This window comes from Lagenorhynchus albirostris, chromosome 14 (genome assembly GCF_949774975.1).
Source record: "Lagenorhynchus albirostris chromosome 14, mLagAlb1.1, whole genome shotgun sequence".
In the NCBI taxonomy this organism is placed as follows: Eukaryota; Metazoa; Chordata; class Mammalia; order Artiodactyla; family Delphinidae; genus Lagenorhynchus; species Lagenorhynchus albirostris.
In genome coordinates this window covers 2,705,545-2,723,825 of record NC_083108.1, presented here as the reverse complement: position 1 = coordinate 2,723,825, position 18,281 = coordinate 2,705,545, and positions in this window count along the sequence as shown.

Here is an 18,281-nt window from a genome sequence, read left to right as displayed (position 1 = left end):
GGTTCAGTTATTATGACAAGAAAAATTAGTGTGAAAATTAAAAGTTAATATTATCTTTTGGAGTAGATTATATGGCCGTAGACTTAGGAAAGGCCAAAAATTTAGTCAAAGTATAATATTAAGTGTTTAGAAAAGTGGCTAAAGTATATAAAAATTATCTTTTTTACATACATATAAACACATAAAATTCTATCGTATTTTTTTATATATAGTGATTCACAAGAGCAGTAAGGACTATATCACAGCTGACATTGAATATAATAAGAAACGTATATGCCATAAACTAAATGATTTTACTGGAAAATAGAAGGCTGAAAAAAATGAAAAGCTATAGCTTGTGCTTACATGAGAAAATTCAATATTTAGAAAAGTCCATTCTCCCCAAATTAACCTTTAACTGCAAGTTCAATTCAAATCTCATTTTTGTGTTGAAAAGTCCTCAGTCAATTTGAAAGTGAGAATGTCCTGCAGCTAAGACAAGTGTGAGAGCAAAAGGTATGCAGGCCTTGGGAAGCCCAGCTCCAGGGGGCCAGTTGTGACAGAGCCGCTCCAACGGACAGAGAGACAGATGATTCAGGGAACAAAATAAATGGTACAGAAATAAGCCCACGCACATTTTTAGGTTTTATAACTACATGATAAAGATTAGATTTCAAATCAAAGGAGTGAAGGTTGATTAATAAACAGTAAAAGATATTGGATAATCTTTAGGGGAAGAGGAAAAAGTTGGCTTTCTACCTTACAACACTCAAAAGAAATTATATATATATATTTAATTTTTATTATTATTTTTTTATTTTGGGGTGTGTTGGGTCTTTGTTGCTGTATGCAGGCTTTCCCTAGTTGCGGTGGGTGGGGGCTACTATTCGTTGTGGTGCACGGGCTTCTCGTTGTGGTGGCTTCTCTCGTTGCCGAGCAAGGGCTCTAGGTGTGCGGGCTTCAGTAGTTGTGGCACGCGGGCTCAGTGGTTGTGGCTTGTGGGCTCTTGTGGTGCACGGGCTTAATTGCTCCGCAGCATGTGAGATCTTCCTGGACCAGGGATCGAGTCCGTGTCCCCTGTATTGGCAGGCGGATTCTTAACCACTGCACCACCAGGGAAGTCCCAAGAATTTATATTGATAGGTTAATATATATTAGAAAATAAAAATGTAAAGTAGAGGAGAATACCTTAATTTGACGGGTGGAGAAGGTTTTATTGCTGTTGTTTGAAGCAAGACCAAGAAAATATAAAGGAAAAAATAATTAATTTGGCCGAAGATATCATAAAAAACAAATGGAAAAAAATGTGTAATTTATCCAGATAAAGTATTAATCTCTCTAATACGTAAAGGTCAAAAGATTAAGAAGAAAAAGGCAACTTGAGAGAGATGCAAAACACACCAACAACCAGTCCCTAGAAATAGACACTCAAATCACCAATGAGGTTTAAGGGACAATGAAAGAAATACAAAGTAAGAAAACTGGGTATTAATTTTCACGTATCAGACTGGTAAAGACTAAAATAATAATATGACTTTTTGATGAACATGTATGTGAATAAGTAGGCACATCCTGTTATGTGACACTATACTTTTGGGAGGAAAACTAACAATATCTATCAGAATGTTAAATACGCACACCTTTGATTTGGCAATTCCGCTTGCAGGAACTCATTTTTAAAAACACTCAACACATGGCAAGAGTCTTATTTTCATTACATGTATGTCTAATAACATCCCTTGCAGAATTTTTTTAACAGTACAATTTTTGAAAAAAAATCTAAATTTCCATCAGAGGGAAGTTAGATAAATAAACTATACTACTGTCATAGAGTGAAATTTTATGCGATGTTGCAAATAAAAGTGAGGTGGCTGTATACCGTACTGACACACACGAGTGTCCATAACGGATTTTTAAGTCACAGAGAGGAATGTGGATGAACCCTTTTCCATTCCAATAAGACACTACATGTGTAGGTAGCACGCATACCTCAATATACTATTATACACATGCACGTGATGCACTATTAGCCATACAAATGTATATACACACTTAAACACGCGAAGAGCTGTTTCCAAACGGGAGGACATACAAAAAACTTGTAACTGTGAACCTATGGGAATTGGAAAAAGCTTCACTTTCATTTTCTACTTTTTTTACTTTTGCATTGTTTGAAATATTTACAGGTATTCAATAGATGTACCTCTTATAATGTGCAAATATATATAATGTGCAAACTGTGCAAATATTTAAAAGTTAAGATGAAAAGTCCCAAGGAAATGAACCTTTTTTATGACATGGGCACATGGGGCCAAATTGCTTCCAAACGTGTGGGACCAGTTGGCTGAAGCAGCGTTCCACACCAGTCACAGCCCCTCATCCTCTTGTGAGGCTCACCTCCAGGGCTGGAGCTCTCGGGACACGGCAGGGTAATAGCTCGGTGTGCAGAGTGAGCCTCTCAATCCGTGATTTACCCTGAATTCTTTCTCCTCTTTGCCTGCTGAAACTCGTGTTGACCTACAGCAAGTGCATGGGAAGAAAACCCAACACCACAAACCCCCATAGCAACAATTCCACCAGATGAGCGTTGCTCTTCATCTGGGCCACACTTAGTAAGTTTAGTGACGGTGTGGAGACCAGTCACTAGCGTCAATCCAGGGAAGCGTGCAAGTTCTAGGGGTTCCGAATCCACAGAATTCCCTGCAAGAGGACCCATGGAGTCCTCATCCTCTCCATCCACCCACCCTACCTGTCATGCCTTCTCCACACCTGCACCCCCGTGCACTGGTTCCTCCTTCATTCCTTTCTCACGGCTCTTCCAACACAATGTAGTTGACTTGATCCCTACAACCACTGAGCATCGTCTACGTCCTCCTATTAGGATGTAAGACCCACAAGAGCGAGGATGTTTGTCTGTTTTGTTCACAGATGTAATCCAAGCGGCCAGAACAACGTGTGGCACATAGTAGGTCCTTGGTAACTATCTAATGGATGAATGCACAGCTACTTTTCTCCCCACGGTAAAATGATTGATGGCCAACAGTCTTTCCAAATGGCCACCCTTAACTCAAGAGTCAACGTGAAACTTTTAATGGATAGCAGGTCTTGAGCATAAGATATCGAGTTGAAAAGATTAGCATCTTTCTTTGCTCACAGTTCAGATTCCTGGGATCTCAAGATTGGGAGCCCATGTAACCCAAACATAGATCAAAGCCTTTCCTGTGCTCTGCAGCCCCGCCAAGTACTCCCTGGCCTGGACTTAATCAAGTCCAGTGACAGAACTCTCCAGGCCACTGGAAACAAGCTTCAACTTAAAAGTCTTTCTTTTTAAAAATTTGAACATACGTTAATCTGAAACCAACCTCACCGTGACTTCCAATCGTATCCTCGTCCTTCTTCCCCAGCCCTCAGGCCAGAGCTTGTATAATAAGTCAAATTTCCTTCCCATGTGGAGGGATGACCTCGAATTTGCCATCGCGATGCCCCTCAGACCTTTCCCCTTCTAGGCTGACCACCTTCAGCCCTTCAGGTCGTGTGCTGTGCTCGTCACGTTTTCCAGATCTTCCTCCATCTTCGTCTCTGACGTCTGAAAACGGTCCAGCTTGCTGACGCCCAGGTCCCGACCCAAGGTGAGAGCTCTCAGATGCGCCCCCTTCTGTAAACGCAGTCACAGGCGACGCCCCTGTTTACTTTTGTCTGTAATTTGTCTCTGATTTCACTCTTCACTCATTCTCAATGTGAAAATAACCGTTTTCACAATAGCCTGGGCATGAGCGCTGGCATGGAAAGGCTTCTTTTTCTCAGCTGTGAGGCCAGAGGGAGTCTTGGTGTGGAGGAGACTGACTGACGTTCAAAGAGGGAGACAGAACTTGAGCCCTCCCGTGAAATGGGTGGGGGCTCCAAGGTTGGGAGCGAAGGGTACGGTGGAGAGCTTGAGCGAGAGCAACTCAGGCTCTAACCCACGCTGCCCCTTGTGAGGTGAGGGCACCTGGGTCCCACTTCTCCACCTTTAAAGCTGAATTATTCTGACGTGATAATATCATTTAAGGGCTTAATTTATTTATAAGTCCTCCAATTTATTGAACAATGTCTTATTCAATAAATAATGGTTACAATGATTTCGTTTGATTTAAACAAGTGTCTGAGATAGGCATGTTGATATTCAAAATATTTAACAACCTGTACAGGTAACAACGAACCAGAATAATATGGATATGGAAGGTGGATGTGGCCATGGACATGGCCAGGTGAATATCCGTCAGCCTTGGAAGTAGGGATTATTGCTATTTTACAAACAGGGAAACAGACTCAGAGAGTTAATTGTGCCAAATAAATTTCCATATATCTGAAGTATGAGGACAGTCTGAGCGTTTGGGAGAGATGGAATTTCGTTCACTGTCTGTGCGTTGGGTATCTGTGCTGGCGTGCCGTGCTGAAAATTTTCCACTTGCAACGCACCTGTCTTTTAATCTTTGAAAAGGTTCAGTGTGAAGTCTATCTCTTAACAGGCTTTAAGGGGCAGCATCACATTTTCTAAATGTGCACGTGCCTTGTGATCTGCAACATTACATAACAAAAAATGTCTGACCCTCCGTATTGTCACCACTGACACACTATTTCAGCAGGGTCAGACGTGGCCGCCGTTTAGGGTGAGCAAGAGAGGAAATAAAGACCATGAGGACAGACGGAAGTGTAATAAACGCATGCCTGACACTGCGCTTGTCTCATGGAGAATGACCCAGAGAAGATGCTGAAAATATACTGTGCATCCATGAATGTTTTGAGGATGAATGTTGAAGCTATAGTTTGAATCATACACACTGGTGTTAAACTCATCAGCTTCAGGGAATATGTTTCTGAAATGCACAGAATTCATAAGCTACCCTGTAATTCTAGTGATTCATATTGAACGTACACCTATGCGTTTTTTAAACTTAAATGTACAGAACGTGCTGAGCCCCTAGGCATTTGTATTGAAATACATTTCTGCTCTCCTGACATGCACGCCCTCGCTATTACCGATGGAAACAGACTATGGGATTTCTGAGTAATTTCCATTCATATTGTATTAAAATGTTCAAGATGCTTTTTCTGTCAAAGAAAGTATCATTTCATAAAATTATTCACTCTTCCTCCATATGGAAATGTCAGACATTGCTAATATAATCCTCAAATTATTGCAGAGAGTGTCTTTAGGTGAAGAGACGTATTTCCTACGCTGTGGTACAGAATGCCTTGTTCAGTCTGTTCTTGGGTAACCAGTCTTTTTGTTTGTTTCCAGTCCATGCTTATGGGGTGTCATCCCTATGAGAGACTTCTTTTTCCTTTTTCTGTTTCTCTTAGTTACCCTATGACGTAGAAATCGAAAACATAATAAAAATATAGAAGACGTCTTATTTCCTTTATATTGTAACACTACTTAGGAGTGATTTTCAACTTTGCTATGCATAGAAAGCTTCTGAAAATGCACATTCCTGGACCCTGCTGTACAATTCTAACTTAGAAGAGTAACCCAGGAGTCTGCACTTTGACAGATGCCCCAATCTTTTTTTACATACATAGTGTATAGGTCATGCTTTGAGAACTGTTGCTAAGTACATTGAATAACTCTATATTCGATGTAAATTTCCTTTCCATTTGTAAGCTGCCATTGATCAATCAAGTCTGATAGGTTTCATTCCTCTTCCAACCTGTCCCGGTGCAGCCATTCCCACCTCCATCCATTTACCCATCCATCCCTCCACCCATCCATCCATCTATCCATCCATACATCCTTCTGTTCATCCATCCATCCATCCATCCATATTTTAAACGTTTTTGAAGGGACATCCTGTATCTTGGGATTTGGGATAAAGGAAACACACAAGCCTTGTCTTGAAGGGGCTCACAGACTTAAAAATAATTCATAATTACCCATCTTGTTTTCTCCTCTGATCTATTACTGAAACTCTAACACGTGCCCTGAAAGGCCCCCTCGCAGCCCAGCGCTTGCACTAATAAACCACAACATCTCACCCCAATCACCTTCTTTGTTTTATCATCTTGGGATAGATAAATCTAGCTTGGTAAGGCATTTGTGCAAAATAGCTTACATAGAGTATCAATTTTAATGTTAAAAGCAAGTATATGCATCTTTTTTTTGCATGTGGATAAACAAGAATATATCTTTTAATCAGGGAAGATAAAGCCTAAAAAAATATTTTAACAAAAATAATAAGCCTGGATCCATTAATACTTTGAAAAGCTTAACTACATGGGAATTCTTTTGTGTCTAATAGAGTTTTAATTCTATCATTTGCATAACAACTTTTGTCTTCAAAGTAACTTCTTATATATTAAATTGCTATAAGTGCATCTGAAGAGTTAAAATATATTCAGTTATTACATATAATTTCTAAGGAGGTCTAAAATCTACATTTCCCCCCTAAATCAGGAAGTTAAATAAAGTTGACCACAAAAGCAGATTTTAGATGTGATTTTGGAAAAGATTTCTACTTTCTTAAAATGTTGCTTTTTAGCAAGTTCTCCCAAATCACAAAATACATCAGGAAACTGCTGTTGGAATGCCTCCCCACTAGACCCAACGTGGTATATATGTATATTTTTTCCATTGTTACCATTGTTATGTAGTACTGATTGAATTCTTGTCAACTGTTTAAAAGATGAAGAAATGGCCTGTTTTGAAAAAACTACAGATAAAATTCGTTACGTTCCTTAAAAAGCTCAACGTCTACCAAGCTGTCCTTGTGCATCCATCCATTTATCCGTCCACCCATCCATCCGTCCACCCATCCATCCTTCTACTTCCATCTGTCCGTATTTTAAACATCTTTTACAATTCATAATAGCAAGACAAATGGCCATTAACCATGAAACACCCTCTCCTGGTCTTGGTTAGTGTCGGTGTTGAACTGCCATTTGAAAACCAAAGGTCGATTTCTTTCTCACCCAGCAGGTTAGATCGCTGCACACAGTGGGTGGTGTACAGCCACAGCAAAGCGACACGCGGGTGGGTTTTGTTCTCCAAGCAAATTCTGTGTTTTTTAAAATTCTCATGCATACACTCAATGGAAGGAAGGATTGGTCCCATTTTAGCCTTTTCAGTGATGTCCACATACGCAAATAGCAGTCACAGTCACAAGGAGCATCTTTAATATAAACTCGTAGAAAAGGCCTCCGTAAACGCCGGGAATGGGAAGCGGAGAATTATAATCAGTACAGTCTCTCCTCTATTCAGAGGTTCATCTTCACTTTCTTCACTAGTATGGAGGCTTTGCCAGGATCTATGGAGGATGTCATGGTATCTAGTAGAATATTTCAATTATGTAAGTTTAAACATCTAAGCACTCTTAGCAAACTCTTTTTCTGCTTCTTGTTGGAAGAGAGGTGGTGGAAGGAGTGAAAATAGATCTCTGATATTCTACGCAGATCTCAGAGAGACGCCGGTCTAGGTATACAGACCACGTATCGCATCCCCAGCCCCTCTGGGGGAAGCAAAGTGTCCGCACAACCCCACTTCCCAACCCTGCCATTTTAGGACCCTTCGAAGCAGTACTGACCAGGTTCAGACACAACTGGCCTTCATTAAGGGCAGCTGTGGGTCACCTGGATGGCATCCTGCAGAGACGGCAGCCCTAGCTGCCCAGGTGATGCGGCAGGTGGAGTCATCCCCCAGGGACCGGGACCAAAGCCCTGAAACCTTGAGCATCCCTGCCCCAGGGCCACTGGGCAACACAGCCTCACAGACCTTAAAACACAGCAGAGAGAGAAGCACGCGCCACTGGGCAGATACTGCCTTCTCTTGTTTGTTTCCAGCCGCAGCACTCAAAGGGTAACTTAGGTTGGTCTGTTTAGGTAAATCCGTTCATTTTATTCTTGAATTGTTCTGGGCGAAATAAAGTGATCTCTGTTACGTGCATCTAACAAAATACATGATAACCAACCATGCCATTCTGGTTTCCTTTTCTGTTTCTAATTTTAGTTAAGCAAAACGAAATACATTTCTTAGATCTCTGGGTGGCTACTTAAAATATTTTTTCTAGGGTGGAAGACATATAAACATAAAAGGTGTCGTTTTACCTTTTTTAAGTGTACAGTGACATTAATTACATTCACAACGTTGTGCAACCATCCACGCTACCCTTTTCCAAAACTTTTTCATCACTTCAAAGGACACATCTGAATGCCATAAATACGTGGTCCTAGACTTAATTAAGCAGATAAAAGAATAAGCAAGCTGTAACGGGTGTCAACATGATACATTTATGATGAACACGAAACCCTTGGGTCTTTGAACTAAGTGACGAAGCTCACAGCTCAAAGCAAAACCCAGAATTAGAGTTTGGGGTCCATGTTCGCCTGGACCCACCGACTTCTGAATTGCCCTACGCTTCTGAATGCTTTTCTATTCATTTGGTCACATCATCTGGAAGCCTTGCCTATTCCCCTTGTATTTAATTCCAGAGGTTCTTAACTTGCCCAGTGTTTGTTGTTTTGTTTTGTTCTGAAATGACTTTTTCCCCAGAGAATACGATACGTTGAATACAGAACGACAGGAGTCGGTACAGTGTTACAGCCACGGTGGTGCATCATTTCAAGTCTTAAAAACCACGACTGCTTTTGCCTTTGGAAGGGAGCAGAGCCTGGGGGTGGGGGGCATGCCCTGGTTCGAGTCGGGGTCAATTCCTCTGAGTGTGTCACTTTTGCCAACCTCGTACGAGTCCACATTTGCAAGTCCCCTGAAGCCCAGCTGCCACCCACTGAAAACAGGGAAGCTGGAGGGGTGGGTTGACTGTGGCCCTTGAATTTTTCCCCTTCCACGTGCCCTCCTGTTGACCTGGGGCTGACGGAGTGGACGGATCTCTGAGAAGGAGTCTGCCATCCTCGGAGGATCTGTATCTATGGTAACAGTAGGACATTATTGTGAATAACTGGGGAAAAAAAGGTGTTCAATCTTCCTTTGTAAACTGTCAGTGCATAAGTAATTTCTGGCTTCAAAACATTATTTTTAATGACTACATACTTTTACCATGTAAGCACTCGAGCATCTCTCTTCAGGAGTTGTGTGCTCCCAGGGTGTGTAATGGGAGGTGTTGGGTTTCAGTTACGCACTAGGGAAAAATGCTGTGAGTCAGAGGAAAGAGTAAATTATGCAAGAAAGCAATGTGTGTGTGTGCGCGCACATGCCCGTGTGTGTGTCGGTGGAGGGGACTCTCACGGAGTTACGGTTGTCGGGATTTGTGTTTTTCAGCGCGGGGACGCGTCTAATGCAGGCACCTGGAGCTCAGTGCCAACGTGCCTGAAGCTGCGCCCTCCGGCTGGTGGCCGGTGCCTCCGCGGCCAGTGTTCTCGCGTCCTGGCCAGTCTCGGGCTGTGCTGACTATCCCAGACAAGGGCACCCGAAACAGAATCCTTTCCTCCATCTAGGATGAGAGAGATTTCCATATTGGTATATGTGGACTAGAGTAGATAATCGTGGGCATTCAATTTGGGTGAAGCAAAGAGAAAAGGAAAGAAGAGGAAGAGAAACGTGAAGATAACGGGAGACCCAGGCCGTGCACCCCCAGGAGCACGGGGAAGGCCCCCTGCCCCCCCCCCGGGTGCTGCACCCCGCCCCAGCTCCTCTCCCAGCCTGACTGCCCAGACAGCTTGAGCAAAGCCTTTTCAAAGGAGGCAGCTCTAAACACAAACAGATTCTTTCACACTTAGATACGTATCCGACAGAGGTGGGGACATGGAGAGGAAGAGGGTGCCGTCCAGTCCCGCCCCAATGTTAACACCGACGCCTGTGATGCGCCCGTCACCTGATCCCAGGAGGGCCTCCTCCGAGCCCAGGGTCATTGCAGTGGGGACGCAGAAGGACGGGCAGCCGGGGTGGGCGCAGGCTGGGGGGACCACGTGGTGCAGAAAGGAAACTTGACGGTGGCATTTAGCCGCCAAGGCACCGGGGAGGGGCGTTCTCCGTGTTGCTACAACCAATGCTCTCCCTCGGCCCTGCTAGCTCCCCGCTCGGGATCTTGCGAGACATTTCAAGTCCTTCTGCAAAAAGCGACTGCGGTAGGGACCAAAGGATTAGCGTCCGTGAGCAGGGTGGTCGTCAGAGAGAGCGATGAAAAGCCCTAACGCTCACGAGCGCCTTCTAAGTGCCCAGAAGCCTGCTGGGGGCAACCGGGCAATGACTGTGCAAGGCAGGTGAGACCCTCCTCTTCTGCTGCCCAACGAACCAAGACTCAAGGAGGGCAGGTAGTGACGGAGCCCCGGCTGCATGCTCGGTCTTTCCACTATGGCCTGGTACACAGGTCTCCACACGATGAGATTTCGCTCATGGCAAAGAGAGGCAGAGCGGAGTCCAGAGCCTGGAGCCTGGTGCCCGGCCATCCAGGACGAGCCCACCTTCCCTCTCACAGCGGGGCCGTCACAGGCAAGCGTATTCATCCGAGACTGCCTTCTTGTCTGTAAAGGAGAGGGGAAGGCGACCACGGTGCCCCCAGAAAGGCCGTGCCTGGTACCGAGGGTCTGCTCACTACGCTGTAGATGCAGTCATTCCAGAAAGTGCACAGCCAGCCGGAGGTGACAGGGCGAAGGTGGGGGGCACGGAATCAGAAGACAGATTGGAGTTCAAGTCTTGACTTGGCCCCTGTTGAGCTGAGATTGGGGCAAGTACCTTGCCAAGCCTCGGTTTCCTGTTTGTGAAAGAGGACACACGTGCCTGGCCGTGGGGGGCACTGGGCAGTTCTTGGTGAAGACGACGTGCTGCCCCGCCCCATCCCAGGAGGGCTGTCACGAGGCCTGTGGAAGCGGGAGCTGCTGTGGACGGTGACGTGAGTTCCAGAACAGGAGGTGGTGGGGAGACCCAGGTCAGGAAAGAAGCGCGGAGGATGCAGAAGGGGACGAAGCAGGGAAGCGGGAAGAGGAGGGACCACGAGCGAGGAGCTCGGGATTCTGCCTCGGGTCACAGTGCTGGACCGCATTTCAGGTTCAGTGCTGAGCGGGAGTTTCATCCACAGGCTTTTAAAAGATTTCATTCCCTATAAATAAAAGGGAGGGAGTTCAGGGGCACAGAAGCAGGGATTATGACCGGGTGCGTGTGCGTCTCTGGAGAGCTCTCCTTCCCGAGTCCGATGTGAGGAGGCTCTGTTTTGCAAAGGAGAGTCTGCGCTGCTCCCCAAAGAAAACCACAACTGACCGGCACGTGCCTGTTTCTGTCTACAGAGCCCACGGGGGGATCCAATGCCTCTTCCCAATGGATGCCAAAGCAATATCTTTAAGATCTTTGGAACTTTTATTTTATTATTTTTAAAAATATGTACTGATTTATTTATTTGGCCGAGCTGGGTCTTAGTTGCGGCACGCGGGATATTTGTTGCGGCATGCGGGATCTAGTTCCCTGACCAGGGGTCGAACCTGGGCTCCCTGCATTGGGAGTGCAGAGTCTTAACCGCTGGACCACCAAGGGGAGTCCCCGCAAAAGCAATTTTGAGGGCTTCCGTTCCTACAGTCACGTGAACTCTATTTCTTTGTTTTTAATTTAGAAAAAGATATAACAAACAATTCAGCGTGGCTGAGGCAGCTCACATTCTTCTGTGTAGGAGCAGAGACAGCCTGCACAATTTTAGGTTAAAAGAAAAGGTATCATCTCAATTTGCAGTGACGGGCAAAAGCAATCTCAAAGAGGAGAGTCTAGAAAACCAGCAACCCCCTATGATGAGGTCTAGGGGCCCAAATTTTCCCTTGAAAGTTTCCCCTTGATTTCCCTTGTGTGAAGATAAGGAAGTGAGCTAACCAAAACAATCTGAACTTAATTTGACAGGACTGAAACGTTAGTAGTTATATATTCTGTTTTCTCTTCTGTCTAAAGTGATCCCTACCCTTGAATTTATACAAATGCTCTCAGAAACGTACAAGAAATCAGTTAGTCCTGCTGGGGTCTTGCCGGCTGGAAGACGAACCAGCAAAAACATTTCGTTTCACTGACATTTTATTTTGTTCCGAGTTCCTTTTTCTCTGTTTCCTCAAGTACATTTTCTGCTAAGATTCTGCAAACAGGCACCAAGATGAGTCAGAACCCATTTACCATTTAAGTGTCTTGAGCCTCGTAGGTTCTGCGATTTCATCCCATGCTGCGTGGCGTTTATAAATGGCACATAGTCTCTCTGTGCGTCAGACACCACTAGGCAGTGGTCGCTGTCTCTCTGGGTTTGTTTAGTGACACGTCAGGCCAGCCTCTGCACGCACCAGGATTACGAATCCACTTGGTGTAAGGATGTGGAAACAAGATTGGGATCTGGTGATTCCAGGGAGGGGCTTAATGCTCCAAGGTTCCCAAACTAGGGGCTCAATGTACAATGTGAAAGGGTAAGGAGGGGAAAATGCCTTTAGCCACAGGTCCAGAGTCTTGGTCCAGGGCTTGTGTCGGAGCTGGGCTCGGGGAAGGAACCCACAGACGTGAATGCAGTGGGCCCTCGGGGAAACCCAAGATATTGGCTGGTGGGAGGGATGCAGCCCCGATATGGAGAGCTCGGGCATGGGGGGTTTGCGGCTGTCACCAGGGAGAACCCAGACACCAAAGGTAGATTCAGTCAAGACGGAAAAGGCCGGGGTCTGACCAAGGATAACCTGGCCTTCTGATAGCCCGCGTTCCCAAAGACTGGACTGTCACTAGTGGTTTCAGGACCGAACTTGTGAAGGAAGGTGACACAGCCATGAAGATCTGAGGGGCCTGAGGACTGAAATGCATCCTTACTCACTGTCGCAGCAGTGATGGAGAAAGCGAAGGCTCCGGGCTGTGTTGGCGAGTCATTCCTCATCCTGGTGTGGATCTATGCACTCTTTCCTGCTTCCCTGCACTCAGGGCTTAGAAAACCCCTGGCGCAGTCCCTAGGAGGATCGGCAATGTCCAGGAACATACATAAGGATGATCAGTGGTGGGGTCGGTTAAAATCACTGGCTGTGACCCTCGGTAATGAACGGCACGACGGCAGTTGGTGGAGGGAAATCCAGAATCGGCGAGGTGCCCGGCAAACAAAATACACAGTGTGAGCACCTGTGGATGGAAGTGTGTGATGAGGTGGTGGGACAGCCTCCAGAAGGAGTTTCAAAAGTCTGAAGTGTGGGGAGAGGTCCCAGTGGGGATGTGATGGCCACTGCCCCTCCACGGGCAGTCCTTCTAAGTGACCTGCCCACCAAAGCAAGCGTGGACACCAGGAGATAATAATCGAAGATTTTCCCATTCTACTTTAAGAATGTTTATTGTAAAATTAGTCCATCTTATTCTGGAATCCGTAGTGGTGATAGCTGTATACCTTTTTGAGTGAACTAAAAACTGCTGAATTGTACACTTCAAAATGGTGAATTTTATGGTATATGAACTGTATTTCACCAGAAGAAAGTGAATCATCATAAGGTGGTCGGAAGCAATTTAAAAAATATTCAGTGGTGTAAAGTTAAAATTGAAATCTCTTGGAACTCCCTGGCAGTACAGCGATTAGGACCGCGCTTCCACGGCAGGGGGCCCAGGTTCGATCCCTGCGTCAGGGAGCTAAGATCCCTCATGCCACACGGTGAGGCGGAAAAAGAAATCTCTTGATCCCTTCACTGACCTACATATTCCTTGTTCTCACTTCCCAAGGGGAACCACGTTACCACCTTCCAGAAATTCCTTCTGACCATGAAGCCTATATGTGCACATACAGAGGATCACACTGTAAGTAGTATTCTGCAGCTCGCTTTTCTAATGTAACAATAGGTGTCTCCACATTAATACATGTAAAAATCCCTAATTTTTTAATAGGCAGGTAATAGCCTGATGTACTATCATTTAGGTAAGCAGTCCTCTATAAACAGGCATTTAAGTGCTTCTAAAATTTTGCCTTGTACCTACATCTCTGTGCACCTATGAACGTTTATGTGTGGGATGGATTCCTAGAAGTAAAACTGACAGACAAAGGACATGTGTACTTAAATTTTAATAGCTGTCACCAAACTGCTTTCCAAAAACTGTCCCTAACATCCCGTGGCCCCAGTGGTGCAGGCAGGACCCATTTCCTCACGCTCTCTGGGTCGAAATCTTTGTCCTTTGGAGAAGCTTCAAGGACCACTTGGTGGTGGGGAGGGGAGTGCAGGGGAGAAGAGAAGGGACAGCTGGGGAGGGAAACCAGCAGTTTGCGTGGCTTGAGCTAGGGAGGCTCTATTTTTATTTGTGTATAAACTGTGATTCTGATATAAGGGATTTCGATAAAAGCGTTCAGCTTTAAAAAAGGAGATAAAGAGGGCTTCCCTGGTGGCGCAGTGGTTGGGAGTCCGCCTGCCGATGCAGGGGACACGGGTTCGTGCCCCGGTCCGGGAGGATCCCACGTGCCGCGGAGCGGCTGTGCCCGTGAGCCATGGCCGCTGAGCCTGCGCGTCCGGAGCCTGTGCTCCACAACGGGAGAGGCCACAACAGAGAGGCCCGCGTACCACCAAAAAAAAAAAAAAAAAAAGAGAGAGAGGTAAAGAAAGGTTTGAAAACTATGAATTAGGTAGTCCTATAAAGCCATGTTCCCTCCGCCTTCCAGAGGCTCATTTCACTTGCTGGGGCCCCCAAATGGCCCTTGACCTACCTTGCCCCTAGGTATCCACGCCCTTGGTAATCCTGCCCATGCTGTGTAACTGATAGCGCAATGCAGAAACGTCGTCCTGTGATGTGCCTGGTGTGGTATTTGAAGACACTGCAGCTTCTGCCTTGACCTCTGTGATCACTAATTCTGGAGGGAGACAGCCGCCAGTTGTGGGGATGAACGAACAGCCCCGTGCCGACTTCACACCACGGGGCACCAGCTTGCTCCATGTGAGTCGACGGTCCTGGACGTGGCCTTCAGATGACCATGGCCCCAACCAACACCTTGATGCAATCTCTGCAGCAGCTCTGAGCCAGAACACCATCTCAGCCAGTCCTGAATTCCTGACCCATAGAAGCTGTGGGATACAATAAATGTTTTTCATTGTTTGAAGCCTCTAAGTTTGGGGATATTTTGTTATGCAGCAATAGCTAACTAATGGACCTGGGATTGTGAGGTTTGGTGTCTCAGAGTCTACACTTCTGGTTTTATACCTGGATTTAAACCCCACTTCTGGTCCTGTCCCCTTGGAGGCCCTTGGTATTTCCAGGACACACCACCCCTTCCACAAAGAAGCTGCTTTCAGATGAGTGTCCTGGAGGTGACAGGGGTACTTAAGGATGGACACAGTGACTTGCCCATTGAACACGAAACCCAAATTAAAACTAAACATAGGCTATTCGGTCGCTCTGATCTCAGCAATTTTTTTTTTTTTTTTTGGCTGTGCTGCGTGGCTTGTGAGATCTTAGTTCCCTGACCAGGGATTGAACCCTCAGCAGTGCAAGCACCGAGTCCTAAGCACTGGACCGCCAGGGAATTCCCTGAGACAGCAATTTTGTACAAGGATGGAAGGATTCAGTTAGAAGCCAGATTCTAGGGGTCTAAGTCAACAGAGCCGAAGCAGCTGGAAACTGTTCCCTTCAAGATGTTGGTGGTGAAGGGAAAGGGAAGGTCCTTCTTTGTTTGTTTGTTTGTTTAAGGCTTGGAGACAGGTGCTCACTTTGTAGCAGGAAGAGGAAGGAGGGCCTGGGATGAAATTAAAAATGACATCTCTGGCGGATAACTGGTGGAAAGAGGGGTCAAAAAGAGAAGGAATTTTGAGCCAGGTTTTAATCACTTCCCTGAACCAGCAGTCCGAGAACTCTGCCTCCTTTGCCCAGGACTGGAGATTCCAGAAACCTGGAGAAAATCGAGGAGGACTGGTGTCAGTTAGACGGTCAGATGGTAGAGTCCACCTGTGAGGATGGACAGAGACTCAGGGCAGTTGGAAGCGTCAGGGTCCAGGACGCCCTCCCTTGCAGGCTACATGGCTCTGGGACTTGAGCTGAGGGTGAACTAGAGAAAGGGCAGATGGAAGCCCCCAAGACAGGGCAGTGAGTTGTGCTCAGACTGTAGTTGGGGCTCAATCCATACATGTCGTGGGAGCGAATGTTTGAGTGGGGTCCCCCCAAGTGGGCAATGGCCAGAGTAAGCATGGAGGAAGGTCAAGGCTGGGGCTCTACCGGGTGATGGGGAGAATCTCGTGGGAACCCAGGAGGTGAACCCAGTCCTGCAGGGGTTAGCCAGGCTGGGACCTGGGACCTGGGACCCTTTGCTGCAGTGCTGCAATGTTTGCATCTGGACAAACTTCTCCTCCAGCAACAAAATACAAAGAAACTATAAGGGACTAAAAATAACTGCGTGCATGTGCAGCTGGGGCAAATTACGGACAACAAGATACAAAAAGACCAGAAAAGCCCAACTGCCACTTCTGAAGAGCTGGGAGCAAAAGCAGGGCGCTGCGCATGCCCCCTGCACTCAACACCGCCAAAGGGGTGGGCAGACCACTTAAGTCAGCCCTCCAGCCCGACCCCTGGACACACCCCTCCCCTCACCCCGTTCAAGGAACCAGCTCCGCCCCACTTGAGTGAGCCAGCAAAGGAATCTGCTCCCTCGTGCGGCAGCAGGGGCCCCAATAAAGCCTTGCCTGAATTTGTCTGGCCTCTGATCAATTTCTATCGATTAAGGAGGCCAAGGACCCTGGTGGGTAACGGGGATGACAGCCGGGGGCAGGGGCAGGCTGAGGCCTGGGGGTGATGTAGCAAGAGTAAGTGGTCTGAGAGGGAAAGCGCAGGGCTGTCGCCCCCAGGAGAGCTCTGCAGTGAGAGCCCAGGGGCCGGAGTGCAGGAGGGAAAGAGAGGCCCAGGGGCTGGGCCACCAATGACTTTCCTTAGTCAAGAGCCAATGCCTTTTGTTCCCCTCTGGAAAGTCCTTGAGTCCCTTCGAGGCCCTGGCTTGTTCACGACAGTGGCGGCTTTGTGCTTCTCTCTGAAATAAAACTTTTATCTTAAAAAAGAAAATGTATCCAATGCAGTCTGTCATAATCACAGTATTCAGATCTTCCCTGGCTCTGGAGGGGAGGGCGAGGGGCGCCTCGGGTTCACTGGGGCACAGGCGAAAAGTACCGAAGAAGTTTGTTCCTAATTCTTTTTTCCCCTCTGGATTTCCGTTGTAACGGATTGAGCTACACAGGAAATTTAATCCCCAAACTTGGCTTTGATTTTTTTTTTTTTTTTTTCCAGCTAACCCTTTCAAAGTTGGGAAAGACCTGGCCATGCGGCCAGGGAAAGTAACGTTTGGATTAGATTCCCCAACGTTTGGGGCAGCGTGACAAAGGGGCCGGGCACTCCTAGCGGCCGCAGCGCAGGGAGCATCGCGGCTGGTACAGGTGTGGCCTGGATGGGAGAAGATGCTTCCGGGTGAGTCCCGCACTGGCTGGAGGGAAGTCTGACTCACAGGCCCTTCTTTCTCCTCCGAGCACCCGGCGGGAGCTGAGGACTCTGCACAGCTGCCCCCGAGGCCCTGGTCTCCCTCAGCAGACCCGGTCAAGCCGTTTGGACCCGACTCGCACTGGAGCCGGGCAGCAGCCTCAGCCCTCGCGGGCCGCGGGCTGGGGACGTGTGTGCAGACGGCGGGGAGGGTCTCTGCGCGGCGGCCAGGGTTTGCTCTCGCCTGGTGCAAAGTGCGAGAAGGCCCTGGGCGTCCCGCGACACAGCACTGAAGTGAGTCTGTCAGTGCTCTGGGCTCCAGTGTCGGCAAGGTGGCCTGGGCCACACAGAACTACGGTGTCTCTAAAGACAACCCGAGGCCGTCCGCGCTCCGCGTCCCTGCAAATGCCTGGGCCCGGGCGGCGGACTCACCCCGCTCCCCAGCCTGGGAATGAGGTCACGCTGGGAGGGGCCGGCGGGGCGGGCAGGGCCGGGGAGGGAGGACCTGCCCGGCCTGCTCGCCGGGTCGGGACGCTGGGGTTTGTTCCCCCGCACACCTAAGGGAGCACGCAGGCCTCGGCGGCCGTGCCCATGCGGACCCGGGGTCCCCTCCTCGCGGCCACCAGTGCAGCCGCGCTGCGCCGGGGGGGAAGCCCGTCGGTGACACGGGGACAGATGCCCGCGACCGCGCAGCCAACGGGAACCATCTTAGGAAAGACACCAGGTCATCCCTCGTCCCCTCCCTGGGGGCGCCGGGCTGCACCGGGTCAGGCCCCCGGGCCGCGGGCGGGCTTGGGTTGCGGCTTCGAGGGGGGGAGGGGCGGCCCTGGGAGGGGCCACCAGGCCCCGCCCCCCGGCCCCCCACCTCGGCCCCGGGCGCCGCCCCCATTTCCCGGCTCTGGGCTGTGGGCCTTTGTCTCGGAGGGGCCCGAGGCGCCCCCTGCTGGCAGGTCTGGGCCGC